Genomic DNA, 21,749 nt, shown 5'->3' with positions numbered 1-21,749 from the left:
TATGTACAAGAATGTTCATTCCATCCTTGTACATGTCATGGGAAAAATATTGGAAAAACCCAAGTGACTCATCAAAAGAAGACAAATTTATTATTTATAACGTATTCATATAATGGAATATACGTCACAATTGGAAGGACTAAGCTAGAACTACATGATTCAAAATGAATGAATCTTGAAAATAAAATGTTGAGTGAAATTAATTTTGAGAGAATGGTTACATTTCAGGAGATGAGGGTGATGGTGGGAGGAAAATACTGTTGAAGAGGAGCACAAAGATTCTTCAACTGGATCTGTAATATTTTAGTTCTTAAAAATATATATTAAGGGCTTCTCTGGTGGCGCAGTGGTTGAGAGTCCGCCTGCCGTTGCAGGGGACGTGGGTTCGTGCCCCGGTCTGGGAGGATCCCACATGCTGCGGAGCGGCTGTGCCCATGAGCCATGGCCTCTGAGCCTGTGCGTTCAGAGCCTGTGCTCCACAGCAGGAGAGGCCACAGTGGTGAGAGGCCCGCGTACCACACACACACACACAGACACACAAAAATATATATATATATATATATATAAGAGGGATAGTTAGGGAGTTTGGGACTAACATGGACACACTGTTATATTTAAAATAAATAACCAACAAGGACCTACTGTGTAGCACAGGGAACTCTGCTCAGTATTATGTAACAACCTCAATGGGAAAAGAATTTGAAAAAGAATAGATACATATACATATATAAATGAATCACTTTGCTGTACACGTGAAACTAACACAGCGTTGTTAATCAATTTTACTCCGATAGAAAATAAAATGTTAAAAAAAAAACAGAAGCAAGTGTGGCAAAATATTAAAAATTGCAAAATCAGGGCGGTAACCACATACATTACTCTATTGTTTGTATATTTGAATTGGCTCATTAAACAACAAAAAAATAACTTTACAGGTACCTACTTCATTTGCAAAAATAGCATTTGTAATGACTGCTTAATATTCTAGTTAAGGAGCTAATATTTCTTAAATTAATCCTTTAATTTTTGTTACATAGGTGATTTGCACTTTTTCACATGCATAAATTAGGCTGTGATGAACATCTCTGTATGACACTGATTGTTTCCATATGAGTCATTCTCAGAAGTATAATTGATGGGTCAAAGTCTATTCAGTTTTTTAAGATTTCTAATATTTATATTCAAATTGTCTTTCAGAAGGTAATAATTTATACTACTGCTAGCAGTGTATGACCACTTTATCAACACTGAATAATATAGCTATTCATTTTCTCTTTGCCACTTTGAGAGTTATAATTGCCATTTTAATGTGCATCCTTTTGATTATGGTATGGTGTATTAATTTGCTAGGGCTGCCACAACAAAGTACCACAGACTGGGTGGCTCACACAACAGAAATGTATTTTCTCACAATTCTGGAGGCTGGAAGTCTGAGATGGCAGTGTTAGCAGAGTTGGTTTCTTCTGAGGCCTCCCTCCTCGCCTTGTAGATGTCTGTCTTCTCCCTATGTCTTCACGTGGTCTTCCTTCTGTGTGTGTCGGTGTTCAAATTTTGTCACATTAGGATATGGTCTTATTGGATGAAGGCCTACTCTAACGGTATCATTTTAACTTAATTATCTCTTTAAACATCTTATCGCCAAAGAGTCACATTCTGAGGTATTGAGGATTAGATCATCAACACATGAATTTGGGAGTAACACAATTCAGTCCGTAATAGATAATGAACATTTTTTCATAAATTTATTATCCAATGGAATTGTTCTACTGTAAATTTTTTATACTTGTGTCCTTTGCCGTTTTATTGCATCCTCTTATTGGAAATTTTGCTCATTGATTTGTAAAATTTTATTATATTTTAAACTACTTGTCACAAAAGTTGCATGTTGTTAAAAAAAATGATTAGAGAAGACCATTTAGGTGATACAAACAACCTTTATCTAATACTTCTTGAAGTGGATGGTCTCCATTTCGAGAACTGCAAGATGAGGCAGAAGGCAGGAGGCTTTTTTTTTTTCATGATTTGTGATCACATCACCTAGACTGGGGTAATACTTACTATTTTTTTCAGGAGGCTTTTATAGGATAAAGAATTAAGAACAAGGGAGAGGAAAATATCTGGTTGGCAGTGGCCACATAGTCAATCTTGTTTGGAGTGAGAAGGAACAAGGAAGTTAGTGTAGAGCCTTAGTATTTAGGCTATTAGCTTATTAGTATACTTGTCAGTATAGGCTGATAAGATATACTGCATTTCAAGCAGAGCATTTACAAGGACAGAAAAGTTATTTAGGTTTCAGGTTGCTGACATGGTACCCCAGGCAGGAGCAGCTCCATCTTGGGCCTAGAAAGTTTTCTCAACAATATATTTTTTTTCCCAGTTTGTTGTCGGTTATTTGATAGGATTTTGTTTCCATGTAGAAGAATTTTGTTCCCATTCAGAAGTTTTATGTAGTCAAATGAAAGTCTTTTCCTTTATAGTTTTCTGCGTTGAGAATCCCACAATCTTCATATTTATCTATACAGTTGTCCCTTGGTATTCACTTGGAATACCATCCTTTAGAACAGTTGTGCTGGAGGAGATCTCAGAATCCAAGGACGTCCCAAAGCTCTTACATAAAATACCATAATATTTGCATATAACCTATGCACATCCTCCCATATATTTTAAGTCATCTCTAGATTACTTATAATATCTAATAAAATGTAAATAGTTGTAAATACAATGTAAATGCATACAGCTTCCAGCAAAGGGTAACTCAAGTTTTGTTTTTTAGAACTTCCAGGAATTTTTTTTTCCTGAATATTTTCAATTCTCGACCGGTTAACTCTTTGGATGCAGAAACTGCAGCTATGAAGAGACAACTGTATATTTAATACACTAATAAGTTTTACTTATAATTTTTTAAAAAAATATTTATTATTTATTTTGGCTGCACTGGGTCTTAGCTGTGGCACGGGGGATCTTCGTTGAGGCATGCGGACTTCTTAGCTGCAGCATGCATACGGGATCTAGTTCCCCAACCAGGGATCGACCCTGGGCCCCCTGCATTGGGAGCATGGAGTCTTACCCACTGGACCATCAGGGAAGTCTCATTACTTATAATTTACAGATAAATTTTACCTATAATTTACATTACTTTCACGGTTTGTTTTTTACATGCAAACATTCAAGCATTCTTTTTTTCTTTTTAAACTTTATTTTATTTATTTATTTTTGGCTGCTTTGGGTCTTCGTTGTGGTGCGCAGGCTTCTCACTGCGGTGGCTTCTCTTGTTGCAGAGCACGGGCTCTAGGCACACCGGCTCAGTAGTTGTGGCACACGGGCTTAGCTGCTCCGCAAAATGTGGGATCTTTCCGGACCAGGGATCTAGCCGTGTTCCCCTGCACTGGCAGGCGAATTCTTAACAACTGCACCACCAGGGAAGTCCCATTTAAGCATTCTTTACATTTAAGTAGTTAATCCAGGTGGAATTCATCTAATTTATGTTATGAAGTATAGAACTAACTTAATGTTTTCCTAAAATATTTAGCCATTTGCCTGAACTTGGTAGCCTATATTTTGGGTAAATATTAAGTATTTTAAAAATAAAATAAAAATAAAACTACTGTCCCTTATTGGCCTTTTGGTAGTGTTTACATGTAAACTTTTGTGATGGTTCAATGTCCTTTTTTTACTGTAAGTTCTGGGAAAAGTATATCTGTTGATATTAGTTGTAGGTTGGTTGATTTCATTTTTACCGTTGTCTGAGGTGGGGTAAATGAATCATGTTTGCCTTAATGTCAATATGTAACTTCTGCCCTTTTCATTCTGAACAGGGTACAAAAAGAGATTTAGCTACTGCTCATCACCCAGTTCTGTGTTATTCAGAGCAGCATACAAATGCTTCCTTTTATAGGTTCTGTTTAGCTTTTGAAAAAAAGAAGGACTTTTAAGTGTTGAATTAATGAATACTTTTCATAACACTCAACAAGAGAATAAAGGCCATTTTTTTTCTGTCAATGAGGCTGAATACCCATTTCATTAGGAGGGGAAAACATCCTCTTCAGTTCTTCCCCCAGCCCTGGCGGCTCCTTAGAAACGATCACAGTTCAGAAAATGTTTAAACAGTCAACTGCTATCTCCTTTCATTCAAAGGTAAACCACACTTTGGAATCTCTACCACCTAGTGCTGAATGTATGGTAGAAAATGTCAACACATAGTTTAATAAGGTAAAGTTCACTATGAAATAACTCTGCCCGATTTGAGCAAAAGCAAAACTTTGATCAAATTGTTTCAGAAATCAAAAAAATATTCTATCTCAATAAACTCCTTGCCATTCCACACTGGAAAGCTTAACAATAGCATCACATTGACTCACTTCTACGGATTTCATTCAACTATGTTATAGTGTATATTATTCTTAGAATTCTGAGTCGTAGAATCCTCACCTCATGGAGGCATGAAAAAAATCAGTGATTCTATCCATTCCTTTCTGGTTGCAGAACTGCAAGGGACATGTCATTTGGGGGAACAAATCTAGTAATTCTTTTATCCATTAAGGTCTTTTGAAACCGGATACTGTGATGACCTGGAAAGGGGAAAACTTTGTGGCTAGAGGCAAGACGGGGAGGGGTGGCAGTAGTGGGAACTTACTTTTCATTCTATATTATTTGTACATTTTCAGTCCTATACCAAGTGCGTGTATAATATAGTCAAACTAATTAGTTCTCTTTAAAGTTATTTTTATTGTATTTTTTATAAATTTATTTATTTTATTTTTGGCTGCGTTGGGTCTTCGTTGCTGCACTTGGGCTTTCTCTAGTTGCGGCGAGCGGGGCCTACTCTTCTTTGCGGTGTGCAGTCTTCTCATTGTTGTGGCTTCTCTTGTTGTGGAGCACGGGCCCTAGATGCGCAGGCTTCAGTAGTCATGGCACGCAGGCTCAGTAGTCGTGTCTCATGGGCTTAGTTGCTCCGCAGCATGTGGGATCTTCCTGGACCAGGGCTCGAACCCCTGGTCCCCTGCATTGGCAGGAGGATTCTTAGCCACTGTGCCACTAGGGAAGTCCTAAAGTTATTTTTAAACAGTAATTTTTATGCTAGGGCCCAGTTACATTTGGAATAAATGCAAGTCAGAGTGTAACAGTAGGCTCTGTACCACTGCTCCAGGTAGAAACAATTGATTTACATTTTAAACAATTTCTTTTTTCTTTCTTTCATTCATTCAACAAATACCTAGGTAACAAGTCTGTGCCAATAATCATGTACATAGGATGGTGAAGATCGTGGTGGGGCTATAAGGGATTATGCACGGAGAATGGAGAGGGGGATTATTGAGATTATACATGTTGTGCAGCAATGCATAAAGCAATCATACAGGTGAAGAATGAGTGAGATTTGCCATAATCTTTTTTTTTTTTTTTTTTTTTGCGGTATGGGGGCCTCTCACTGCTGTGGCCTCTCCCGTTGCGGAGCACAGGCTCCGGACGCGCAGGCTCAGCGGCCATGGCCCACGGGCCCAGCCGCTCTGCGGCATGTGGGATCTTCCCGGACCGGGGCATGAACCCGCGTCCACTGCATCGGCAAGCAGACTCCCAACCACTGCGCCACCAAGGAAGCCCCCAGATTTGCCATAATCTTGATGGGATGCGATTACTTGATGGAAACGTACACTCTGATAAACACTGAAATGGGTAAAACATATGATGACGTTTTATCAAGTATCTGTCACGCTTCTTTATCTGCTGCCGAGATGACATTTTTCATCCATATGCTTCTTGTGCTGTCTTCCTAAATCATAATCCTTGTCTTAGAGTTTAAAGGGGGAGCCAAGGGAGGATTCCTTTTATTTTACTAGTATTTATGGAGGCAGTTAATTTCTTGAACTTCATAAATAACTTTATAAATGATTCCAAAGAAAATTGTTTATTTCATTGTTTAGATTTAAGACAGATAAGGGACAAATTCATGACCATACGTGGTTCATAGCTTCTAAATTGTTAAGTATCATAAAGGAAGCATTCTCATTGTCTTCAACACTTAAGAAAAAGTTCTACCTTCCAATGCAAGCAGACAGAAAGCAAGTCCTGTAAGACTTCCTTCAATTAAATATGAGGTAGTTGCTATTGCTCCAATCCCTATTATTACCAGGATGCAGAGGCTGAGCTTGGCAATGGAGCTCAAAACACTGAATAACATTGACTTGAGGGCAGAACATAGGAAATCACAATGAAAAGACAAACATGAAATCTTAGGGTTTTTTTCTTTTTTCCTGTTTGTCTTTTCTCTTGAGGAGGATGGAGAAAAATACTTCTCTGAAGCACAATTATTAAATTGTCATTCTATATCTGTTTTCCCTACTCAAAAACGGTTAGAGTTATCTTCTACTATTTCTTTTCAAAACCGAGACGTATTTCTATTTCAGTAAAAACGGCTCAATCTCCTAAGCAAAGCTCAAAGGCTAAGACTGAAATTTAACCACATTCTTCTGACATTCGTAATAAACTTCATAAATTCAGAGAAGTTAAGTAAACTTTTTAGAATGTAAGTAAATTTTACAACAAAAGGAATTTTTGATATCATGATATAACATATTTTTTAAGGTAACAGATTTAATAGGGAGCTCTTATTCATCCCGCTAGTACAAGGAAGCTAATGTGATTTCCCTATGGATTAGAGTTTATGTTTTGGAACCGATGAGTCACATTATATTGCCAAAAGAGGAATCAGAACAGCTTGGTGAACTATAGGGACCAAACAAGATAAGAAGGATCAAGTTCTCAACTAAGCATCTAATATTAATGTAATGAGTATTTTCAAGTCAGAGCCTTTCTAACTGTAAAGTAGAAAAACATCGGAATTGGTACACTGATTTGCACAGCATTTTTTTGCTAAATATAGTAGGTATTCCAATTTCATTCAAAAAGAAGCTTAGCTTACTTCTGTCAAATGACAAAAACAACACAATTTAGTAATGAGCTTGATGTCTTGTATTCAAGGGAAAATAATCTATGGCTTGCGGGGGTTGGGTGAGGGGTGCAGTACGTCATAAGCAGTGGAACACTCTTCTGGAGGGATTTGGGGCAAGAGCGAGTTTTATAGAGCATTAGTTGAGGCAACGCAGCAATGGGGCATGAATGGCTAGGAGGTCTGGGATTTCCTTGTAAGGTCGGCAGGTCTTATTTTTTTAAATTTTTTTTTTTTTTGTAAAATTTATTTATATTTTTGTCTGCGCACAGGCTTTCTCTAGTTGCAGTGAGCAGGGGCTACTCTTCGTTTCGGTGCCCGGGCTTCTCATTGCGGTGGCTTCTCTTGTTGCGGAGCACGGGCTCTAGGCACGTGGGCTTCAGTAGTTGTGGCATGTGGGCTCAGTAGTTGTGGCTCATGCGCTCTGGAGTGCAGGCTCAGTAGTTGTGGTGCACGGGCTTAGTTGCTCCGTGGCATGTGGGATCTTCCCAGAGCAGGGCTCGAACCCGTGTCTCCTGCATTGGCAGGTGGATTCTTAACCACTGTGCCACCAGGGAAGTCCCCTTATTTTCTAGAATAAGCTGAGCTTGAGGATTGTGACTGGTGTGTGTCAGGTCTCCTTGACTGGAGTTTCCCTTAAAGTGCAGGCTGACTTAGGTTTAGATTTGTGATGTGGGCCAGGCCACTGGGGCGGCCTCCATTTTGTGGGTCCCGATGTACGAATTAACTGTCACTTCACTGTTTACCCGGTAACAACTTACCTTGTGGTATTAGCTGTAACATAAAGAGCAAACAATTTTGCGGACTCACGTAAAACTCCATGACAGTGGCTACAACTCTATATTATAGAATGTTTACTTTCCTGTATTACATATTTAAATCCATTTTTAATATCACTTATTTTCAAGAATATATTTTCAAAAATAATCGGTTTTTTAAATTAGCTTTTTTAAAATAAATTTATTTATTCATTTATTTAATTTTTGGCTGCATTGGGTCTTCACTGCTGCGTGCGGGTTTTCTCTAGTTGTGGCGAGCTGGGGCTACTCTGTTGCGGTGCGAGGGCTCCTCTTGTTGCAGAGCACAGGCTCTAGGCACGTGGGCTCAGTAGTTGTGGCTCGCGGGCTCAGTTGCTCCGCGACATGTGGGATCTTTCTGGACCAGGGCTCGAACTCGTGTCCCCTGCATTGGCAGGCGGAATCTTAACCACTGTGCCACCAGGGAAGCCCTAAAATTAACTTTGATAAGAAACACATGCATAGTGAAAAATTCTCTTTTCCACCTCTGTTGACTCCTCCCCACCTCTGTTGACTCCTCCCCTCCACAACCCCCACTTCAGGCTCTCAGTACAATCAGCTTCTTGTGTAAGAAGTTCTACACACATCTAAGCATTATATATGTATGTGACACCTTGGGTACACAGGATTCTGGGGCTGTGATTAAACTTTATATTTGCCTCCTCTTGCCCATGTAAAGTTTATTCCACAGGGTTCACTTTCCTGCTCCAGGATGAATACTCAGCTCATGTACAGTTAACAGAGGACACATGGTTAGTTCAGTAATTTAATTGTTCAGTCACGTGTATTAACCGAACTCCAAAACTAATTTAAGGCTTCTTACAGCCACTCGCCATTTTTCTCTTCCTAAATCCTCTCTCCTTTCCATACCCTATTTTTTTTTTTTTCCATACCCTATTTTTAAACCAGGGTTTGGATAAGGGATCAAGGGTTGTGAAATTGTCAACAGTTTCCTTTGTTAATTCTACATAGTGACGGAGGTACCAGGATATGGCACCCTCTTTGACATATGCCTTATTTTGAGTTAATGGCCAATGAGAACCAGCAGATACAGGAAAAGCTTTAAAAGGAACAAGTTTTCCTTTTACAGAGGAAATTTACATGTATAAAAGGTATTTCCATTTGCAAAGAGGTCTCCCTCTCCCTTACAAGGAAGAAGAGAAGTCTGAATAACTCTCGTCAGTACAGAAGGCATCTGAATAACAAACCTTTCTAAAGAACCCTTGTTTGGTCACTTTCCCATAAACTGCCTCCCACCACCACCACCACCTCCAGCCAGAAACCCCAAACTCCTTTTCCTTTGTTTTAGCCTAAGATGATATATAAGCTGGAGTTCTAACCACACGTTGAGTTACTCATTGCTGGCTACTCCCACATGTACCTGTAAACTTCTGTTTATTTTCTCTTGTTGATCTGTGTCTTTGGCTAGTCTCATTGACAGGGCCCCAGATGGAGAACTTGAGATGGACAGAGGAAAAGAGTTTTCTTCCATCCCTACAACATGGAATGTCTATTTCACATGTGCTTTGGTACTGAATAGTCTATTGCTGCTTCATTAAAACAGAGAAAGAGGTCCATATTTAAATAGTGTGACATGTATAGAAAACTCTACATGTTGTCCTGTATCTTACTTTGTTCACTTAACGATAAAGCATTTGAAATTATTTGGAGGTTAGGAACACTTAGGGTATTTTAGTGCTAAGCATTGAACAATACATCTCTTCTTTGTGAACTACAGATTGGCATTTTCCATTGGCACTTGCCATCCACCTCTACAAGGATTAAACCATGCGCTGCTGCACCTGCTGACCTTCAACACCCCCTGAAAGGAGCTCAGGTGGAGAGCAGGAATGAGGCCCTCTGTGCTCTGGGAAAAACTGGCAGAACAGGTCTTCAGATAGTTAGATATTTTCAGGAGCCAATTTTATGAGCCCAATTCTTATATCTCCTCATGTCTAGAAAAACACTAAAATCCTTCATGGTGACGTCTGCTCCTCGTGACTAGCAGAAACCTTCTACAAAAAAAATGTGCTTGGGCTTCCCTGGTGGCGCAGTGGTTAAGAATCCGCCTGCCAATCCAGGAGACACGGGTTCAAGCCCTGGTCTGGGAAGATCCCACATGCTGCGGAGCAGCTGGGCCAGTGCGCAACAACTACTGAGCCTGTGCTCTAGAGCCCGTGTGCCACAGCTACTGAAGCCCATGTGCCTAGAGCCCGTGCTCTGCAACGAGAGAGGCCATCGCAATGAGAGGCCCGTGCACTGCAACGAAGAGTAGCCCCCGCTCACCGCAACTAGAGAAAGCCCGTGCACAGCAACAAAAGACCCAACACAGCCTAAATAAATAAATAAATAATAAAATAAATAATAAAAAAAAAATGTGCTTCACTGCATGTATTTCCTCTTCACCAAAATCACATATATACTGACCTTCTCCCCTGCCTCTTTGGAAGAGTTTCTCAGAGCTATGTGGGATGCTGTCTCCTCATTTTGCCCCAAATAAAACTTAACTCAGAACTCTCACGTTGTGCTTTTTTTTTTTTTTTTATTGGAAGAATCATACACCATGATGAAGTGAGATTTATTCCAGGGATGCAAAGACAATTCAATACACAAGTATCAATTAATGTGATGTATCATATTAACAGAGCAGGGGTTAAAAATCACATGATCATTTCAATAAGTTGTGCATTTTTTTAAGTCAACATCTTTAAACTCTTAAAAGCCATAGCAAATTTTTATATGGCACACTGTGGAGAAAATCCCCATATGCCCTCCTCCCTATATCCCCCAAACTTGGTCCTTTTAAAGTACTGAGTTTATGTAGCTATGGTCAGAATGCTACATTTTAAACACGTGTGTTGTCATTCACAGACCCATGCAGGGGCATATTTCTTACCTGATCATCTTTGGTTCCATCTACTACGGTAGACTGCTTTGTGTTTTGGAATGAAAGATGGGGCGAGGAGAACTAGACAATGCATCGATAAACAATTTTTTTTTTCACATCAGCATCACAATTATACTGGTAGAGTTGGAGGAAAACTAGATGATGAGGTCTTTAAGAGATACATTCTATAATGTATATTTAGTACTCTCTCTCCTGCACTGCCCTTGCACAGTGATGTATGTTAGCACTCAACAAAATCTTATTATCTAACACTACTTTAGCCATCAAAGTGATAGGAATAGAGTAAAGGGACAAAGTGGGTGATTAGATAGTTAATCCCACTAAGGGATCATAAATAAAGTATGAGAGACTTTTTTTTTTGTTTTTTTTTTGCGGTACGCGGGCCTCTCACTGTTGTGTCCTCTCCCGTTGCGGAGCCCAGGCTCTGGACAGGCAGGCTCAGCGGCCATGGCTCACGGGCCCAGCCGCTCCGCGGCACGTGGGATCTTCCCGGACCGGGGCACGAACCCACTTCTCCTGCATCGGCAGGTGGACTCTCAACCACTGCGCCACCAGGGAAGCCCTCCTCCTCAATTTTGCTATGAAACTAAAACTAAGAAATCGGGACTTCCCTGGCGGCCCAGTGATTAATACTCCCGGCTTCCACTGCAGTGGGCGCGGGTTTGATCCCTGGGCGGGGAACTAAGATCCTGCATGCCAGGCTGTGTGGCCTAAATAAATAAATAAAACTAAAAAATAAAATCTTAAAAATGAAGTCTATTTAAATGAAAAAACAATATTGGTAAAACAGAGCTCGCTGGCTGGTTTGGTTATCTATTCTGAATCACCCTGCCTGTAATTTTTTTCCTCTTCAAAGTATAGCTATAGTTCATGCTGAAAACAATTTGGTGGATTAGGGAAATTTTCTGTGTAGTGATTTTACATATTGGAAAGAAAAAATGGCAGATTTAGGAATTTCATATCTTAACTGTGAAAAAGGAGAAAGGAAACACCAGTAATTCTGGAGACAAACGGAAATAATTAAATGTGTAATTAGTTTTGGTAACATTGATATTTTTACATGCTTGTCACATGGCAAAGCTATCATGAAGTTAAGAGAAATCAGGATAGGAGGCTCTCACTGAAGCTAGAATGGCCATTTTTATTATGAGTAAATCCCGCCTTAAAAAAGGAAGTTTTCTGGGAATTCCCTGGCGGTCCAGTGGTTAGAACTCTGTGCTCCCACTGCAGGGGTTCAGGGAAGTAAGACCCCACAGTGGTGTAGCCTAAAAAAAAAAAAAAAATTGTTTTCTGAAAAGAAGTGGAAGTTTAATCGGAGAAGTATTTACTAATTATTATGAAAATATTCCAGTGCCCCAGAAATTTTTTACCTTTCTTTTCAGAAATTTTAGCATATTTTTTCTCCTATACTATAGTCACACCAAATATTTATATAATTTAAAACATTTTTTTAAAAGGGAAAGAAGCCTGTATTCTTTCACTGTATAATTCTGGCTTCAATTCTCCTCTGCCTTATCCTTCCTAATGAAACATATATTCACAAGAAGCTTGGGACTTCCGTGGAGGCGCAGAGAGCCCTGGTCCGGGAAGATCCCACATGCTGCTGAGCAACTAAGCTCATGCGCCACAACTATTGAGCCTGCGCTCTAGAGCCCACGAGCCACAACTACTGAGCTGCATGCTGCAACTACTGAAGCCCGCACACCTAGAGCCCATGTTCCACAACAAGAGAAGCCATCACAATGAGAAGCCTGCGCACCACGACGAAGAGTAGCCCCGGCGTGCTGCAACTAGAGAAAGCCCGTGCGGCAACGAGGACCCAACGCCGCCAAAAATAAAAATAAAATCAATTAATTAAAAAAATATATAAAAAATACAAAAGAATCTTCAAAACTTATAAACTTTTGAAATTAGAACAATCAATTTTCAAACACTCTCATGATTGAGGGAAGAGGTAGTGTACTACGGTCCTTTACAAAATCCAAGTGCATGAGGCAGTAAGTCAAACTCTTCAACTGAGGATAGAATTCTCCTGTGCCTAGTAGTACCAGAAGTGAACATCATTACTTAACTTTGATTTTCCGTTTGCATTTCTAATTCCAAGTATCAGTGAAATAGAAAACAAAGTGGTAATGTGCCACCTTGTGGAAGCACGAGGAATAGAACTATTGTAGGATTTTTTTTTTTCCCATGATGAGAATTTAACGTTGTATTTTTATGTTTTTTCCAATTATACAAGCAATAATTGTCCAGCGTAAAAAAAAAGTAAAGAAAGTGGATACTCAAATATTAGTTGAATATATGAAGAAAACAGTAACCACACCAGTCTTGATTTGGGCTGTGCCCTATTGAAGCAGCACAATGAATAAATGAATGAATGAAATTTTAAAAGTCTGATTTTTCAGGTCAGTTATTGCCTCCAGCCTTGGCCTTACATTAGGATCTTATCTTCCAGAAATATTATTAATGTTCCATTTGGGGAGAAAGTGATAAAACTTTATTTACATTCATATAGGTATTAAAAATGATCTGTTAGTACTATTGACAACTCTCCATTTCCCTGTGTGGGGTGTATCACCATCAACCAAAATACACATTTCACTATGGGTTATTATGGGATAGTTGAATACAGAAGACCTGGAGATCAGTGGACTCTCCCAGAAAGGGTGATCTTAGGCTTACTGTTGAAGACAGAATTCAGAGCTGGATGGCTCCTCAGGAATTCCATAGATTCTCCATGTTCTTCTGGATTTACCAAGTCCCAGGCTCTAGGTCTGTTTCATTTTCTGCAAAATAATGGTGTTAGAACAGATTAGTAATTTTCAAACTGTGTGTTTTAAGAGGTTCCAAAAATATTTGATCCAAATTTTATTATAAATATATATTTTTGAATTTATTTCATACACTACTATTTTATAATATATATTTCCTGAAGTAGTATGTTATAAAAGTCTATATAATAGTATGAACCAAATTTGGAGGTATTAGAGACTGTCAACATATTAATGTGTCTTCACTGAATAAACATATTATACAAAGTAAATTTTCTACATTTAAACAACAAAATACACTTGTGGTAACAAATTATTCTTCTTCTTTGTTTCTCTTTTATATTGAGGTTTTATGTGAGATCTCACGTGTCTGTTTTCAAGAATGGCATTCTGAAGACCTTTACGCCTCAGCCAGCCCCTTTGTGTTATAGCCTGGTGTATGGTCAGGCCACTCAGGATGGCTGTTCTCTTGCTGTCTGTTCATTCCCTGCTCAACCAGTGCCTGCTTCACCTACACCCTACTCACATGACTGACTTTCCTGCAGCCAGGCTCCAGCTAACGACTGGTTTAGCTTTAGATCAGGACATCTCCACTAGGACAGCTTATCACAGAGGCAGTAAGGGGCAGGCCTGGCTGCTGGTTTCCCTGGTAACCAACTAGCCACCTGTCGTCAATTTCCCCTATAACTGGTAACCTCCCTCTCCCCCTGGAGTGAAGACTGTCGCCCCTGCTGCACACAGTGGGGTGTCGTTCCAGGACCTTGCTTCATCCACGTAAGCTCCTCCCAGCCATTAAACCATTGAGTCTCTGTGGCTGATTCTGGGCTCTTTCTTCTATCTTGAAGCCGGGCAAGTACTGGGCTTGCAGGCCTGCAGGATGCAGCCCCAAACCTGGTTATAATAAATTCTCTATAACACATCAACATGTGTAGGGGAGGAATAATAATTTTCTGTTTACCCTTTTAGGTTCTTGGCAGAAACCCCTCTGTAATAAAACTCAGATTAAAATGAAAAACAAAAATCAAAAAAAACCCCAGAAGTTTAATAACATGTATAACTCCTGTATATATGGGAGAGAACCAGGAAAACAAGTAGCTTTAAGGAGTGGCCCAAGCCACCACCTCAAATATCATCTCCAGCTAAAGACAAAAAAAAAAAAAAAAAAAAAAAAAAAATTGGGGGAAGTGGGGAAGAGCCAGTTATGGGAAGTCACCAGGAAAAGCACAGTAAACAAGGGCAAGGTTATCACACAGATTAAAGTCCTTACCTTCTCCATTGATAAGAGTTTCTAGAGATTTGGTCCTCCTCCTCTTGGGTACAGAGAGGGAAACACCCTTACAAATGTAGATGTCTCTTACAAAAGGGTAACTTCTATTCTGTTTTCAGAGCTTCTTAAAAATAACCAGTTCGGGGGCTTCCCTGGTGGTGCAGTGGTTGAGAGTCCGCCTGCCGATGCAGGGGACACGGGTTCGTGCCCCGGTCCGGGAAGATCCCACATGCCACGGAGCGGCTGGGCCCGTGAGCCATGGCCTCTGAGCCGGCGTGACCGGAGCCTGTGCTCCGCAACGGGAGAGGCCACAACAGTGAGAGGCCCGTACCGCAAAAACAAACAAACAAACAAACAAAAACCAGTTCTGGAATTCCTTGGTGGTTAGGGCTTTGCACTTCCACTGCAGGGGGCACGGTTCAATCCCTGGTCGCGGGAACTAAGATCCTGCAAGTCACAGAGCGTGGCCAAAAAAAAAAAAACAAAAACGAAAAACAGTTCTTATGCTAAAGAGGCATATTTTAGGGTGGGAAATTCTGCTCCCTTTCTCGGGTAATCATCATAATAATAGCTGTTACTGAGAGCTCACTCTGCATAAGTCACAGATTTAGTTGCTTTACCTTGTGTTAGCTCTTAAATCTTTCCAATGCTTTATGAGATGGCGAACATTATTATTCCCATCTCACAGCCAGGAAACTGAGGCACAAGGAGGCCAATTAGTGGGCCTAAAGAAGTGGCAAAGTCAGGGTCCCCTCTTATCTCCTTGCAGTAGAGTCTTCTTGTTCTGGTCCGTATATTGACATCCCTGCCTCAGAAATGAGACTAATGGAATCCACCCCAGTTTGATACTTTTCCCTCCCTCCTCTTTGTTCAGCTGTCTCACAGCCATCCTGAGGGTCCAGCTCAAGTCCCACCACTTCTGGAAAGTGTCTGGTGTACCTGACTCCCAGGGCTCCCCTATCTCTCTGATCCACTGTGGCACTGGCTCATGCTAGGAAGCCTGATCATGGAAAGGCCCAGGAATGAGTTAGAAAAACTGCAGAAATTCAGGAAAGGTCCTAGATAAAGTATGGAGGCAGCATTACCCGAAAACTGGGTTCGCCTCTTGGTGGGTGTCAAGCCAGAAGGCGAAATCAAGCCAAAGAGCAGGTGAAGGAAGGATTCATTACTTGAAGCAAGTAAGGAGAACACCAGGGATATTTCCCAAAGCAGCGTATCCTCGAATAACAAAATTGATGAGGTTTTAAGCCAAGGGTGCATGCATATTCATGAAGGGGCTTGAGCAGGGGAGAATTCAGCATAGAATTGGGACAAAGGTTGACAGAGTCCAGGCTCCAGATGATTGAAGTCTACAAGGATCAGCAAGGTCAGCATCGTCATTTCTTAGGCTCCAGTTAGCCTGGTGGTTGAGTGCTCCAGGGGAGGTTTGATCCCACAGAAAAACTCAAAAATGTGCTTCAGACTGATCTTTACCTTCAAAAAAAAAAAAAAAACCCCAAAACCCACAGCAAACATCATTCCCAATGGTGAAAAACTGAAAGCATTTCCTCTAAGATCAGGAAAAAGACAAGGATGTCCACTCTCGGCACTCTTATTCAACATACTTTTGGAAGTCCTAGCCACAGCAATCAGAGAAGAAAAAGAAAACGGATCAAAATTGGAAAAGAAGAAGTAAAACTGTCACTGTTTACAGATGACATGATTGTATACATGGAAAATCCTAAAGGTGCCATCAGAAAACTACTAGAACTAATCAATAAATTTGGTAAAGTTGCAGGATACAAAATTGATGCACAGAAATCTCTTGCATTCCTATACACTAACAACAAAAGATCAGAAATAGAAATTAAGGAAACAATCTCAATCACCATTGCAACAAAAAGAATAAGATACCTAGGAATAAACCTACCTAAGGAGGCAAAACCCTGTACTCAGAAAACTATAAGATACTGATGAAAGAAATCAAAGATGACACAAACACTTGGAGAGATAGACCATGTTCTTGGACAAGAAAAATCAATATTGTGAAAATGACTATACTACCCAAAGGAATCTACAGATTCAATGCAATCCCCATCAAATTACCAATGGCATTTTTCACAGAATTAGAACAAAAATTTTTATAATTTGTATGGAAACACAAAAGACCCCGAAAAGCAAAAGCTATCTTGAGAAAGAAAAATGGAGCTGGAGGAATCAGGCTCCTTGACTTCAAACTGTACTACAAAGCTACAGTAATCAAGACAGTATGGTACTGGCACAAAAATAGAAATATAGATCAATGGAACAGGATAGAAAGCCCCGAGATAAACCCACACACCTATGGTCACCTAAACTGTGACAAAAGAGACAAGAACTTAGAATGGAGAAAAGACAGTCTCTTCAATAAGTGATGCTGGGGAAACTGGACAGCTACATGTAAAAGAATAAAATTAGAACACTCCCTAACACCATACACAAAAATAAACTCAAAATGGACTAAAGACCTAAATGTAAGACCAGACAGTATAAAATTCTTAGAGGAAAATACAGGAAGAACACTCTTTGACATAAATCACAGCAAGATGTTTTTTGACCCACTTCCTAGAGTAATGAAAAAAACAAAAATAAACAAATGGGACCTAATTAAACTTAAAAGCTTTTGCACAGCAAAGAAAACCATAACAAGACAAAAAGACAACCATCAGAATGGGAGAAAATATTTGCAAATGAAGCAATTGACAAGGGACTAATCTCTAAAATATGCAAATAGCTCATGCAGCTCAATATCAAAGAAACAAACAACCAAATCCAAAAATGGACAGAAGACCTAAATAGACATTTCTCCAAGGAAGACATATGGATGGAAAGAGGCACATGAAAAGATGCTCAACTTCATGAATTAGTAGAGAAATGCAAATCCAAACTATAATGAGGTATCATCTCACACCAGTCAGAATGGCAATAATCAAAAATTCTACAAACAATTAATGCTGGAGAGGGTGTGGAGAAAAGGGAATCCTCTGGCACTGTTGGTGGGAATGTACACTGATACAGCCACTATGGGGAACCGTATGGAGGTTCCTTAAAAACTAAAAATAGAACTACCATATGACTCAGCAATCCCACTACTGAGCATATACCCTGAGAAAAACATAATTCAAAAACACACATGCACCCCAATGTTCATTGCAGCACTATTTGCAATAAGGACATGAAAGCAACCTAAATGTCCATCGGTAGATGAATGGATAAAGAAGATGTGGTACATATATACAATGGAACATTACTCAGACATTAAAAGGAACAAAATTGGGTCATTTGTAGAGATGTGGAGAAACAAAAAACAAAACAAAACCAAAACAAAAAACAAAAAATCTCACTACTGTCAGTTACAAATTTATATGGAAAATTTAAAAATAATAAACTGATTTGATACACTGAAATTTAAAACATTAGAAACATTGCAAAAAAAAAAAAAAAAAGAACTGGGAATCTTTACAACTTATACATTGTCTTCCATATGGTTAAGTTATCTCCCTAGCCTGGTAATACCTGTTTGTCCTTACATTGTTTTGTTCCCTTAAAATCATTAACTACTGAGACCTCTGCAAGGGCATGCATTGTGGCCAGGCTTAGGTCACAAAATGGCTTAGGTATAAAATGGCTTCTCTAATTGTAACAGTGAAGAGCAAACCTGACTCCATATTGAATTTATCTCTTTAGCTCTAAGCTTTGTGTCCTGTTGCTAGTCGCCCTTGCTTAGAGAAGCTAGCTCTGTACCTGAACTCGCAGAGACAATAATCATTGAAGGAATTCTGCCCATGGCTTAAGGTGTCTGTGAGAGCCCCTTTCTAGAGAGTGGCCCTCCCCCCAACAAAGATAAGGAAACCTGAACAGGAAAGATAACATTTGAGTCCTGCAGGCACACCATGAGGAGACCTGATTAACAAATTTTCATAGCATCCCACCTGGCTAATGCCCTGCTGCTTGAGGCTATTCATCACCTCCTGACCTCACCCTTCCCACTTTCCTCTTTTCTTAGCATAAAAGAAGCTTGAATTCTAACCTGAAAATGATAGCCCTTTAGGGTACTAGTCTGCCATCTTCTTGGTTTGCGGGTTTTCTGAATAAAGTCGCTATTCCCTGCCCCAATATCTTGTCTCTCGATTTATTGGCCTGTCATGTGCGGAGTGGTAAGAGCTTGGATTCAGTAACATTATGTCAAGTAATCTATGTTTGGTTCTCTTCCTCCAGGGACCACCCCCCCCCACACACACACACGCTATTGGCCTACAACAGGAGTCAAGGGGTGTCATAGGGAGGACCCTAAGAATAGTAGTTCAGTTTAGACTTACCCTAAGAGGATGGGAAGCATGGAAAAGCTTTTGGTGTAGTTTGACCAGATTGGCATTTGAGAAAGGTCACTGCTGTGCAAAAACATTGATTGGGATTGACTGGAATCAAATCTAAGGTTTGAAAGAATTGAAAGGAGACTGCTGCCACTAGGCAGGTAAAAGGTGGTGTCTTGCATAGTATGAGTGTGTTTTGTGTTTGGTAATTGAAATCATTGTTGCTTTTGTTGTGGTCATCCATTTACAATGCTTGGTGTCAGTTTATTTATCTCTTATAAAAATAAAATACAGTGTGTGTGTGTGTGTGTGTGTGTGCGTGTGTGTGTGTGTGTGTGTGGAAAAAATTAATTAATTAAGGGAAAAAAAAAAAGATGGTGTCTTGGATTTGGTTGGGGCAGAGGGAGGAAGACAGATTGGGAGAGACTTGGTGATTGTTCAGATATGGAGAGTGTGGACCCCGCTGTCAGATTTAAAGGTTAGCCCTTTTTAAGATTTATTTTAAAAAGATATAGACTTTATTTTTTAGATCAGTTTTAGAGTTTTAGGTTGACAAAAAAATTGAGTAGAAAGTTCAGAGAGTGCCCTTATATCATCCCCTGAATCCCACCCCCACAACCCCCCCCACTTTCCCCTGTGGACTGAAAAAAAGAAGCACAACATGAGAGTCGTGAGTTAAGTTTTATTTGGGGCAAAATGAGGACTATAATCCGGGAGACAGCTTCTCAGCTAGCTCTGCGGAACTGCTCCAAAGATGTAAGGGTCAGTATATATGTGATTTTAGTGAAGGGGGATATGTGCAACCAAGCACACGTTTTGTTAGAGGTTTGCTGCTAGTCACAAGGAGTAGATGGCTCCGTTAGTGATTTTAGTGCTTTTCTAGATATGAGAAGATGCAAGAAATTGGGCTCATAAAATATTCTCCTGAAAATATCGAACTCTCTGAAAGCCTGTTCTGCCACTTTTTCCCAGAGCACAGAGTGTCTCATTGCTGATCTCTGCCCTGAGCTCCTTTCACAGTGTGTTGAAGGTCAGTGACTGCAGTGGCTGGTGACTTCATCCTGGTAGAGGCAGATGGTGAGTGACAATTTTTCATCTGCACCCCTATTATTAACCTCTTGCATTAGTGTGATACATTTGTTTTCATTGATCAGCCAATATTGATAGTGAAGGGGAACAGTCTATAGGACCCAAAGTGTGCCTCTTTGGAATAAGGATTATTTTATCCTCATTATCTTTAAGAAACAGGAGAAGCTCTGAAAACCTAGTAGAAGTCACTCTTTTGTAAGAGACATCTACATTATATAAGGGAAATTTCCATTTGTAAGTGTGTCTCCCTTTTTGTACCAGGAGGAGGAGCAGGACTCTAAATCTCTAGAAACTCTTATCAATAGAGAAGGCAAAGACTTTTATCTGCATTAACAACAAATTATTTTTCCTCCCCCACAGTAGTTTATATTTGAGTTCATTCACTCTTTGTGCTGTACAGTACTATGGGTTTGACACATGCGTAATGTCATATGTCCATCATTACAGTATTATATAGAATAGTTTCAATGCCCTAAAAACCTCTGTGTTCCACCTATTCCTCCCCAACTCTGGGTAGCCACTGATCTTTTTACTGTCTCCACAGTTTTGCCTTTTCCAGGATGACAAAGAATTAGAATCACGTAGTATGTAACCTTTTGCGATTGGCTTCTTTCCCTTAGCAATATGAAGGTCCTATCATATCTTTTCCTGACTTGATAGTTCATTTATTGTTTTGCTGAATAATGTTGCATTATACGGACATGCCACAGTTTATTCATTCACCTACTGAAGGGCATCCTTGTTGCTTCTGCTGACCTGAAACAAATAGATTCCTAGATATTTCTCGAGCAAAGATGAGTTTATTTGGGGTCAGCAGAGAATTGCAATTCATCTGCTACCAAGGGGAGCCATTTGCAAGTCCCCTCATGGCAAGTGAAGGAAAATGCTTTTATAGAGAGAAAAAGAAGTTGGAAGGGCTATAGTAAACAAAGAATCCAGGCTTTTTATTGGCTGACTCCTTGCCAGGGAAAAAAAAAGGACTCTTTATTCTTTCTGTTGTGCACTGCTATCCATCCCAGGGTGAGAGAGGTCCCCTTCTGGTCTCCTAATTCTGTTTGAGATTTCTGTTTATTAATATTTTTCCTTACATTTCCCTCTTTTGTTCAAGATCTTTCTCTGAAAGCATCACTGATCAAGAGTCATCTTGTCTCGTTTCAGCAGATTTTTGTTCCTCAATGTCAGGAAGAACCTTTCCTGGGTGTAGAGTCCCATGTCAGAGGGAAAGTGCACAGATTATAAATCTATTAAGGTTAAATTTGAGTTAAAAGGAGGGATAGGAGGGAGAACTCTCAGGCACTTTTTATCTAAAATCTATATATTATCAAGATCATAGACACTGGAGATCATCTGAAGCATTATGACATCATCAAAGTTTTGGTGACAAGCTTCCAATAGCGAGGTCCTGATATCTTGGAAAGCTGTCTTATCAGATGTCATCTGCTTCAATTCTGGGAAATCTTTACTTTCAGGGTCACCAGATGATATGCAGGTCCAGTCAGCGTTCAGTGCTTTCTTTACATGTGTGCACCGAATCCAAGAATCTGTTCCTTGAAGTTTGGCAGCACAAAAGTTGTTTAGCAGTACCTGATGAGGCCTTTTCAGCAAGGCTGAAGAGAGTTCTTCTAGAGATATCTTCTCCAGTA

The sequence above is a fragment of the Phocoena phocoena genome, chromosome 6 (genome assembly GCF_963924675.1).
Source record: "Phocoena phocoena chromosome 6, mPhoPho1.1, whole genome shotgun sequence".
Classification (NCBI taxonomy): domain Eukaryota; kingdom Metazoa; phylum Chordata; class Mammalia; order Artiodactyla; family Phocoenidae; genus Phocoena; species Phocoena phocoena.
This window is presented reverse-complemented; position numbering follows the sequence as displayed.